Source organism: Alligator mississippiensis, chromosome 1 (assembly GCF_030867095.1).
Source record: "Alligator mississippiensis isolate rAllMis1 chromosome 1, rAllMis1, whole genome shotgun sequence".
Lineage (NCBI taxonomy): Eukaryota > Metazoa > Chordata > Crocodylia > Alligatoridae > Alligator > Alligator mississippiensis.
Genome location: NC_081824.1, coordinates 415,180,395 through 415,190,581, shown reverse-complemented (window position 1 = coordinate 415,190,581; position 10,187 = coordinate 415,180,395). Strand labels below are relative to the sequence as shown.

At 44.6% G+C, this 10,187-nt stretch overlaps 1 long non-coding RNA gene across 1 annotated transcript; it reads left to right on the top strand.

Annotated features, from left to right (window-relative positions):
• Nucleotides 1–8,162: 8,162 nt before the first annotated feature.
• On the top strand, nt 8,163–9,310 carry LOC132251840 (uncharacterized). Its single transcript, XR_009463660.1, has 2 exons — nt 8,163–8,232; nt 8,456–9,310. It is a non-coding gene; the product is annotated as an uncharacterized LOC132251840 (long non-coding RNA).
• Nucleotides 9,311–10,187: the final 877 nt, after the last annotated feature.

Sequence of the window (10,187 nt, the reverse complement as noted above, 5' to 3'; positions counted from 1 at the left end):
CTGCTAACTACCAGATGGAATGAGACAGTCAACTGTTTAAGCTTCTCTTGAAGCTCTAGTGTACTTCAAGACCTTGGTACCTCATGGAAGAGCATATAAACAGATATCCTTAATGCAGTAAATGTAATGTTGATCAAGGCTGCATTAGCTCATAAATCTCACCAGACAATTCCTTTGAATGCATACTTTAAAAAATGCTTAGAGCCTCTCTAATTAAAGTGCTGCCTCCCCCCACCCCAGAGCACATTTAAAAGTGCCCTTAATTTCTCAGTAAGCCTAAATTAGTATGGCCTTTGTCAAAGACTGAAAGTTTTATTGACTTCAGCTGGAACTTGGAGTTCCCAAAACCTCTGAAAAAACTACTAGTATACCTACTAAGCATCAGAAGATGCTTTAATATGGATTTATGATCCCACCTGAGGCAAAGGGTTGAAATTTTTAGCCATTATAAAGCATATACAGAAAAAAATAATGTTTCAAAAACTAGAGTGCAACCAGGAAGCAAATGAGCACAGAATTAAAATCTTTGTAGTAATCTATAAATATGCCAGATCAGCAGGGATCCTGGTTTTCTCTGATAAAAAAAAAAATTCTCAACTTTCTGATGAAAAAAGTAACCCCAAATCCTCATACTTCCATGATTAAAATGAAACACCACTAATATATATATATATATATATATATATATATATATATATATATATATATATATATACACACACACACACACACACACACACACACACACACTAGTGAATTGCCTGTCAAGAATGATGAGTGGGGGGGACAGGCAGGGACAGAGCGCTGCCACCCACCACCCCACACTGCTGCCACCTCCCAGAGCAGGTAGAGTCGGGGGGGAGCTTGCACGTGGCAGGATCTACCACCACCCACCACCCTGTGTTACCACCATTCCATGTCCAGCTGTGCACCACATGCCACCTTCCCCCACCCTGCATCCATCCCTGTACCATCCCCCACCCCCTCCTGCTGCTCCACATCTGACCCCGCACCACTCCCGCTCTGCCCTACTGCATGTCTGCCTGGCTCACTCCTCCTGGCCTGCTCCACTGGAGCCATGCCTCGCCCATAGTTCTTGATGCAGCACTGACTGGAGCCATGCCCCACCAGGAGCCATGCCCCCCAAGAGCATAATGGACAGACAGACACACACACATACACACACACAGATGGACTAAGCCCTTTATATATATAGAATAGTGGTATTTCATTTTAATCACAGAAAAATTTGGATTTTGGGTTACTTTTTTCATCCAAAAATTGGGGATTTTTTTTATCAGAGAAAACCAGCATCCCTGAAGATCAGTGTCACAGGATTTTTTTGTACCCAGTCTTCTTCAGGAATGGAATCAACACTTCCAGGCATACATTTATAGCAATACGGCTCAGGGCCCAGATATCTCACTATAAAGTCTGTTTTTCCTGAGGCAGCATCTGACTCTAGAGTTAGATTTAATGAGGAGGATTCTATGCTGATCATTCTGGAACAGCTATCGCTGATTCATGTTTCAGAGGGGCTGACTAGACCACTTTGTCTTTCTGGATTGCAGTGTTGTTTCCTTTGAAGACATTTCTAACTCTTTGAATTATTATATGGATGCAAAAATTTCAGCATTCCCAATGGAAAATTCACAGAGTTTCTCAATTTTGAAAAGAGGTGGGTCTTGAAAGGAAAATGATTTTTGCCAAACTGACAAAGACCTGGGGGACAAAACACAGCCCACTGTACAGTTGTTCTCCTGCATGCCAATTTTTTCTATCTGCAAACTATGCAGCTTCCTTCTGTAAAAAGAAAATACAGAACACCATTTGGTGACCACACGCGCAACACAAAGAAACATCTAACAGAATTGCCTCTCATGAAAACTGATAGTCATATCAGTCAGTCGCGGTTCTCGGTTCCCTTGCATATTGTACAGACATTTGCACTAGTGTGAAGTAGGTGTAAAATGTTACTTTCACTAGAAGGAAAGAAGGTAGGAAGGCATATTTTCAGCATAGTAGTGAAGACTACCTTGGTACAGACTGTGCCTTGAAGACCCTAACTCATGTGGGGGCTGTATTGAGAGACCTTGCCTCCATGTGAGTTCCAGGAAGAACTGTGCTTCCCTAGGGAGTGTACATGTTCCCTCTTGCCAGCAGGCCATGTCTTCAACCCCTTTGAAGGGGCTCAAAACATTCTACATTAAACTAAAAGAATGGAGACTGCATTTTTGCTTAACATTTGGCATTAGACTTTGCGTTTGGTTTAGCAGAGGGACTGTTTTTATAACTGACCTTTCCCTACAAGGCTTTGGCAAAGGAGGACTCCTTGTGTACTCCCCACATTATCCATTTGCCCAAGGCTCCTCACAACATATACCTTCACTGTATTTTAAGAACTTCTCATTCATGCATTTATTTGCTTTTTTCCCTGCCTATTCTTTTTTATGAATCAGACTCCAGATGCTTGGCCCAGCCCAGATACAGGTTTCACTCAGAGAGAACATTTTAGTTCAAACATTTCACTATTTTTCTTGCTTCCTTTCTGCCAGAAAAAGTTGAGGGTTGAGAGCAGAGGGGAAGGCACTCAACTTGTAACTACAGCCAAGGCAGATGCAATATCTCTTTTATAACCTACACACATGTAATTGGTAACAGTGCCTGGCTCTTGGACTAGGACTACACTAATTTCCTCTAATTTAGCCAACCAAAAAACCTCCCTCTAAATCAGATCTGGAAATTCAGGAAACCCACTGGCCACTACATTTAGCAAAACATTTGCAAGTCATCCAGAGACTCAATTTCCTTCCTTCAAAAAATAACACATTTATTTTGTAAGGAGAAGATCACAATCCCTTTCTGAGCACTTACAGTAGGTTTGCTGTCTTTTTGGCTCAGCCCAATTGGTGCATCCAGGAACTGAGGACAACTCGTTCACTTTCTAATGATTATTTTATCACTAGCTTGCCACTTCCAACTGTGGAAAATTTCTAACGTTATGCTGCTAACACCAAACAAAGACTTCAGTCATTTCCACATCCCAACAAGGATGGGAGAAAAGTGATGATAGTAGAATTTTATTGGCTTTATTTAAACAACCTTCTTCTCCCCCAACAATACTGTGCTACCACTATAAAACTTTTCTGACACATTACTTTAAACATTAACGCATGGACATGCCTGCTCTGTACTTCAGGAGCTACAATTTGAAGCCAAAAGCTAAGCCTATTTAAAGCATACTGAATACAGCGTAGAGAGTCTGAACCTTCCTGCTTCTATAATCTATTGCAACTTTACACACAGCCCCCTTTTTGCCTGAGGCCAGACTGGTGGGCAGGGAAACTGAAGGGGACTTCATATATAGGAACAGCATTTCTGCTTTTTTTGCTTTCTCAAGCTAAGAGAAGCAAAACAATTACACCATGATAAAAGCAGGGTGGGCTGACCCACCATAACTCATTCAAGTATCCTCTCTCTCCTGCAGTGAGTGAAGCTAACTAGAGTGGCTTACCCCTGAATGAAACAGCTGCTAATTTACAGCAGTTTTGCTTCCACATAATACAGGAAACAGCAGACTCACACAACAGTCACATAAGAGCATCTGACACACAGTAAATCCCTCACCCCTTTTAATTCTGTATAATTGTTTCTTCTGCCCATGTGCTCGGTGACCATATAGCACTGTAAAATAACTGTTGTACCCTGTGAAATCAGTTACGATCACTGGGTGCAGTTGCAGTCAGCTGAAAAAGAGTGATAGGGAAAGATAAGAATAATAAAATTAAGCAAACAAGGGAAGGTTTAGCTTAGGTCTGGGAAAGTTGCTAGTCTGACTACATAGTTCATCCCATTTAAACTGATCATTGCACCATAGATCCAATCAAAAATGCATAGCAGGGCCAAAATTTGCCTGCTCTTCTTACCAAAACAGTTCTCAAAAGTGCAGAATTGTGTTTGTATGTACTTTTCGTACCACTATTCCAAAGGAAATAAAAAGGATCGATCACTTTAATATTGTTACTCATATACTTACTTGTGTTGAAAGAATGGGATTTAAACTCATTACTCAAAACCAGTATCGATAAAATAGGGCAATAACCATGCAAAAGGAAGTTATTGGAAGACCAAAATTGGAAATAGCCCAAAAAAACTCCTAGACACGTCACAGAGTAGAAACACAAGTCGCCTTTCGCTGCCTTTGTGACATCATAAGAACTTTTATGGCAGCACAAAGTGACAGCAAATAAACATCCATACCTTTTGTCATGCCACAATGTGGCCATGACAAAAGACAGTAAGAAATTATGTCACTTTATTACAGTGGGCATCCATTTACAGCTGGAGAGTGCAGGCAGCCAAAAAGCTAGGACACTCCAGTGCAGCCTGGGGCTCAAACTGCCAATCAGCCGATTGGTGGCTCCAGTCCTAGGACCACACCAGAATGTCAAACTCCCTCTGGTGCAGTCCTGAGGCTGAGACTGCCAATCAGCTGACTGGTAGCCCCAACCCCGGGACTGTGTACCACTCTGGAGTGTCCTGGCTTTCCTCACATACCACGCCCCTGGTAGTCTGCAAGGTTCACATGGGCCAATGTCCAAGATCAGCAGGAGAGACAATAGGCAACGTGTTTCACGCAATGAAGAGGATCAGCTATGCCAGGACATAGTCTGGCACAGTTTATCTGCTTCATTTGGGGACCTCTGTTTCTAGCCAGAGTCAGCCAAGCCAAAGTATTAGTAAAAGTCCAAGAAAGAAATAGGGGAGGGAGTGCTAAAAGGAAATCAGGCAAACCACAGTAAGACCATATTGTTGTCTTAATTTTATACTTTAAAAAATAATGTTAGCTTTTAGTTTCTCATTTGGTACAAGTACATTCCATTACTGATTTTAGGTTATGCCAGCTAGTGACATAATGTCCATGCTGTAATATGATAGGGTGAGTTCATATACAGTACATAAGAGAGGCTACAATCTGTGAAAGTGAATGTTGTGTCCATACATCAATTGAAATGGCCTGCAATTCAGGGAGTAATTGTTTTGAAACAATCTCTCATGAATTCACCTTCACGAGATTAGAGGCTGATGTCACTATGAGGATGAAGTCATCAGCAATGACTTAAGCTAATGGGCTAGTGCCAGAAGAACTCAGAAGTTGTGCAAAATTTAACTCCTTCCAAGAACTGAGGAATGCATAGAACTCTCTCTTTCTTTTGTTCATGGCATTTTCTTGATCATTAGTAAGTTTTAATCTAGGAAGGATAGTGATTGGCTAATGGAGTTGAGAACATGTTCTCTCTTATTTTGCTGCATATACGCTGCGTTTGCAATTTTTAATTCCATGTCTCTGAATTCCAGTTATGCTTTGAAGTCACAGAAAACTGTCAATAAAACTCAGATGCTGCTTCAGGATTTTCTGTCCATTTCTTATAACACTAACTCAGGAGAATAATCCTGACTTCTAAAGCCTCTGAAGTCAGTGGAATCATGCAAATGAAAGAGAATATTACCTTATACTGTTTAGAAACAGAAAGGTGGGGAAGAGATCTTGTTAATTTGGCAAACTTTTTGCAGGAGCAATAAGCAAACCAGTATTTTTCTGTGGTATGATCAAGGCAAAATCAGAACAGGATACCAAGTCAAAAATGGTGTATTATAGTGAAATAAAAGAGAAGCATGTGATTTAGAACATCAGTGGCATTAGATCATCAGAATCATCTTGGAACGTACAGATATTTGTGTTTGACTAATGTAACATGCCTGTCCTAAGGCTGTTCTATTTTCATTATGTTAAGAGTTGAGGTGTAACAAACTAGAATTCACAGATATACTCAGTAAACAGTCCTAGTAATGCCAAAATATGGCATTTGTTACCTATCCCAAAGGAAAAGTATTTTCAAGTACACTAAAGATGAAAAAGCACCAGGCCTGACCCCACATACATTATTGTAAATCAAGAATAAGGGAAGTTACTTAGACCAGTTTTAAAGCAGTGTAATTATGGGTGCAGGCAGAAGTGCAGCTCCCTGGTTTAACTCATAGCACTTCACAGAAAGCTCCATGAGTGACACCAGTCCTCTCAACCCAACAGACGTTAGCTACTGGGTCAGGAGGGTGGGGGATCGAGCTCCACTTTGGAGCCAATCCAGGGAGAGAGGCTGCGTATCTGCAGCCCCTTCCCCTAGTTTCACCCCCAGCCCTCCAGCCCCTAGTACTGTCTCAGAATGGGAAGGGGAGAAGGCAGGGGAGGGAGGTCCATTCTGAGGTTTGGCCAACTTGCACTAGAGTGGGAACCTCCCCACCTCAGGGGGGCTCCAATCCACGCGCCCCACCCTCCAGCACCCCCCCAAACAAGCTCCCTCCACTCTCTTCCCCCACTCCCTCAAGACTGCTCCCAGTGTGCACAGACACAAGTTAACGAAGGCGCTCCACTATGACGTGACTTCATCTGAACCCTCATTACATGTCATGGGATTGGGCCCTTTTAAAGCTTTCTGCAGCTGTGAACCTGTCATGGCTGTAGGGCACTTTCAGGGCCCAGATTGGGTGAAAATTGTCACTTCTGTCTGTGTCCTTAACTGACTTCAACAGGCCTATGACTTCTCTAGCTAGGGAGAGTAAGCTGGGGCATGAATTTACACTATATCAGCTACTTCTCATTTACTCCACATCCAGATACTCTTAGAACACAGTAATAAGGAGTTACAAGGCAGCTTACTTTGCATTTACTGTATGCTGAGGCTCCATATGGAAATGAATACAGAGTAGGTAATGGATTATAAATTCACATCCCACCTTATTACATTCTATATAGATAAGGCATAAGCCTTCATGAAGGCAGTTACATTATCCTGCTCTTGAACTGGTGTCTACAAATTTAGAACAAAGCCCTATACTTTTAGCAAATTATTTATCATTTAGTAATTAATAACATAGGAGGAGACATCTAACACACAGGAGCCAGTAGGTTGCATAGAAGTTGACTCTTCAGCAATAAAGATAAGAAGATACAGTTGAACAAATTTATCCTTCTTCTCTTGTATAATTAATTTCCCCCTCTACACATGTGTGCCCGCCTTCGCTCGACCAGACGCTCCCAGGCTGCTCTAGCCCAGGTGGCCATTCTCACTGGCCACGAGCTCACGAGAGGGCCCCAGGAGGTGCTTCAGGTGGTGACGGGAGGCCCCCTAACCTCGCCTGCCACAACTTTGAATGTAATCTCAGTGGTGGGGGTCTCCGTTAAGGCTGCCTCCCGGGGTCGTTGCGCCTTCGGCGGGCACTCACGGGGCTCCGACCTCCCCTACACCCTGGCCAATTGCCACCTGCTGGTCTTCTAGTGGCCTTCCTCAGGTGGCCCCAGCGTGTTTCCGGTCCTGTGCCTCCTGGTGGTCCCCACTCCAGAGAACCAAGCTTCCCAGGCTGGAATCCGCCTTGAGGGTTTCACACCCCCTGATTCCCTGCTGCCCCTAGCCTATACTGACCCGAGGCCACCGCAACACAAAATGAGAGAGCCTAAAGGAAAGCGAACAACAAAACAGAAAGTCGAGCCCTTCTATCACGCCTAGCCCAGAATCTGACCTGGGTGCCTAAGCCCCAATCGACGGGCTGCCCTGGCTCAGAGTCCGTCTGGTGGCTTAAGGCCACCGACTCCCCCGGGAGTCTACTATCCAGGACCGTGGCTCCAGCTTTCTGGGAGCCTCGTATCCGGCGTTCACTCCCTCATCGGTCCCACTGCCGGTTCCTCCGCCGACCCGTCTGTCAGCTCTCTCGCCAAGTCCGCTGCCGGTTTCCTCACCGGCTACACTGCCCGCTCCTTTACCGGATCCGTAGCTGGTTCCTTCTCTAGTCTTGCTGCCGACATTGTCTCCACCTTCTCCGTCGGCTCCTTTAAGAACGCAGCTCTCGCTGCTGTAGCTGCAGCTTTCTTCACCGGCTCCTTTAACGGCACGGCTCTCGCTGCTGCAGCTGCCATTGCCAACGTCGCTGCCATTGCCATGACTTCCCCCGTCGGGCTGGGTACACGGGCCCCGCGGGCGCAGGTCCCGCTCTCGGGGTTCCCTGCGGGCTTTCCCCACTTCCCCCTGGCCCCACTTCCGGGGCTGCCTTTTATCTCTGCCGGGCGGCATCTCCTGCCAGCGTCGCCCAGCCCCAGCTATATATAAGCGCGGCTTACGAACCGCGCTGGCGGTCTCGTCGCATGTATGTCCCTGCCTGTCCCGGCCTCTGCGTGGGGTAAGTAAATGGTTACTTCCCCCCTGGTTCAGCCCCGGGGTACCCTTCTAACCCCGGTGTCCCTGGGACAACGTGATTAATAATTTTTACATTGTATAACAATGCTGACATGACATATTCAATCACATATTTTCTTAAATAGGAGGTACATGTTTAAAAAAATTAAACTACAGCTGACAGGATACACAATTTTAATACCAGCTTTGTCTTCTTTGTTCACCAGGAACCACTCTGGGACTCTGGGACTCTATGCAATGCAGAGAAACATCTAGTCGTTGGATAAGATATTGTACCCAAACATATCACTGCTAATACTTTACTCTCCTGAGACATGACATTTAAGGAGCTCATGACCAGGGATCCTGGTTTCATTTTAAATCACAGTAAAATGTGGATTTGTGGTTACTTCTTTTAATATGAAAATTGGGTTGGGTTTTTTTTGTCAGAGAAAACCACGATCCCTGCTAATGACACTTTACAACAATTAATCTATACATTTCTAGAGTTTAAGGCAGAAGGTATAATTAGACTATCTAGTGTGACCTCCTGCTTTTACATTCCACCCAGTTGCCATTGCATTGATCTCAATTCCTTATATTGAACTAAAGTGTATCTTCAATAAAGAACAAAGGCATCTACCTTTAAACTGAAGCAATCAAAACATGGAAAATTCTTTCATTTTGAATGGCTCAGTTTTTGTACAGCTCTCAGAAAAGCATTTTCTAGGAGTACAAAGTCAGGTGTTTCCATTTTGTAATAATCTAAAGCAGGGGCAGGCAGTTATTTTGGCTGGAGAGCCGCTTAACAAGTTTTGGCAAGCTGTCGAGGGCTCCAAGGTTAGCCCCACCCCTTGACAGGTGGCCCATCCTTGGGTGCCATCTTGGGACTGGAAGTCCCACCCCCTAAGCCATGACCTTTGCCACTGTAGGTCCCTCCCCTTCCCCCAAAAGTACTCAATTTGGGAAGTAGATTTGCCATCTTGGAACTGGAAAAAAAACAAATTATATGCTAAAAATGAAACATCCAAAATAACATATTTCAATTTTATTTAAAATATATATATATTTTTGTCCTTATTTGTGTGTGTTTGCATTGTGTATATAGAGGTGATTGCATAATAGCTCAAAATAAAATCTTACTCTTGTCCATTGCAGGGGGTGTGGGGGGGTGTGGGGGGTATGGCTGGGTGGGTGGGTATGGGGTTTGTGGGGACATGTGTATATGTGCATGTGTCTATAGTGGGTGGGTTTGTATGTGCATGTGGGTGGGGTTGTACACAGTCAGGTGGTGGCCAACTGGCTTAGGGACCGCACCCAGAGAGTGGTGGTGGATGGTTCCTTCTCAGCCTGGAGGGAGGTGGGCAGTGGGGTCCCACAAGGGTCGGTCCTTGGACCAGTATTATTTAATATCTTCGTCAGCGATTTGGACGAGGACATGGAGAGCACCCTCTCCAAGTTTGCTGATGATACCAAGTTATGGGGCAAAGTTAGTACACCGGAGGGCAGGGAGCAGATTCAGGCCGACCTGGACAGGTTGGATCAACAGGCAGAGAGAAATAGGATGCAATTTAATAAAGATAAATGTAAGGTACTCCACCTGGAAAGGAAGAATCCCCAGCACACCTATAAGTTGGGGAGTGTCCTTCTCAGCAGCTCAGAGGCAAAGAGGGATCTTGAAGTCATAATTGACTTCAAGATGAACATGAGCCGGCAGCGTAATGAGGCCATCAACAAGGCCAATTGCACCTTGTCGTGCATTAGCAGGTGCATGACCAACAGATCAAAGGAGGTGATGCTCCCCCTCTATGCGGCACTGGTCAGGCCGCAGTTGGAGTACTGTGTCCAGTTTTGGGCACCACACTTCAAGAGGGATGCAGAGAATCTGGAGAGGGTCCAGAGAAGGGCCACTCGCATGATAAGTGGCCTTTGGGAAAGACCCTACGGGGGGAGGTTGAG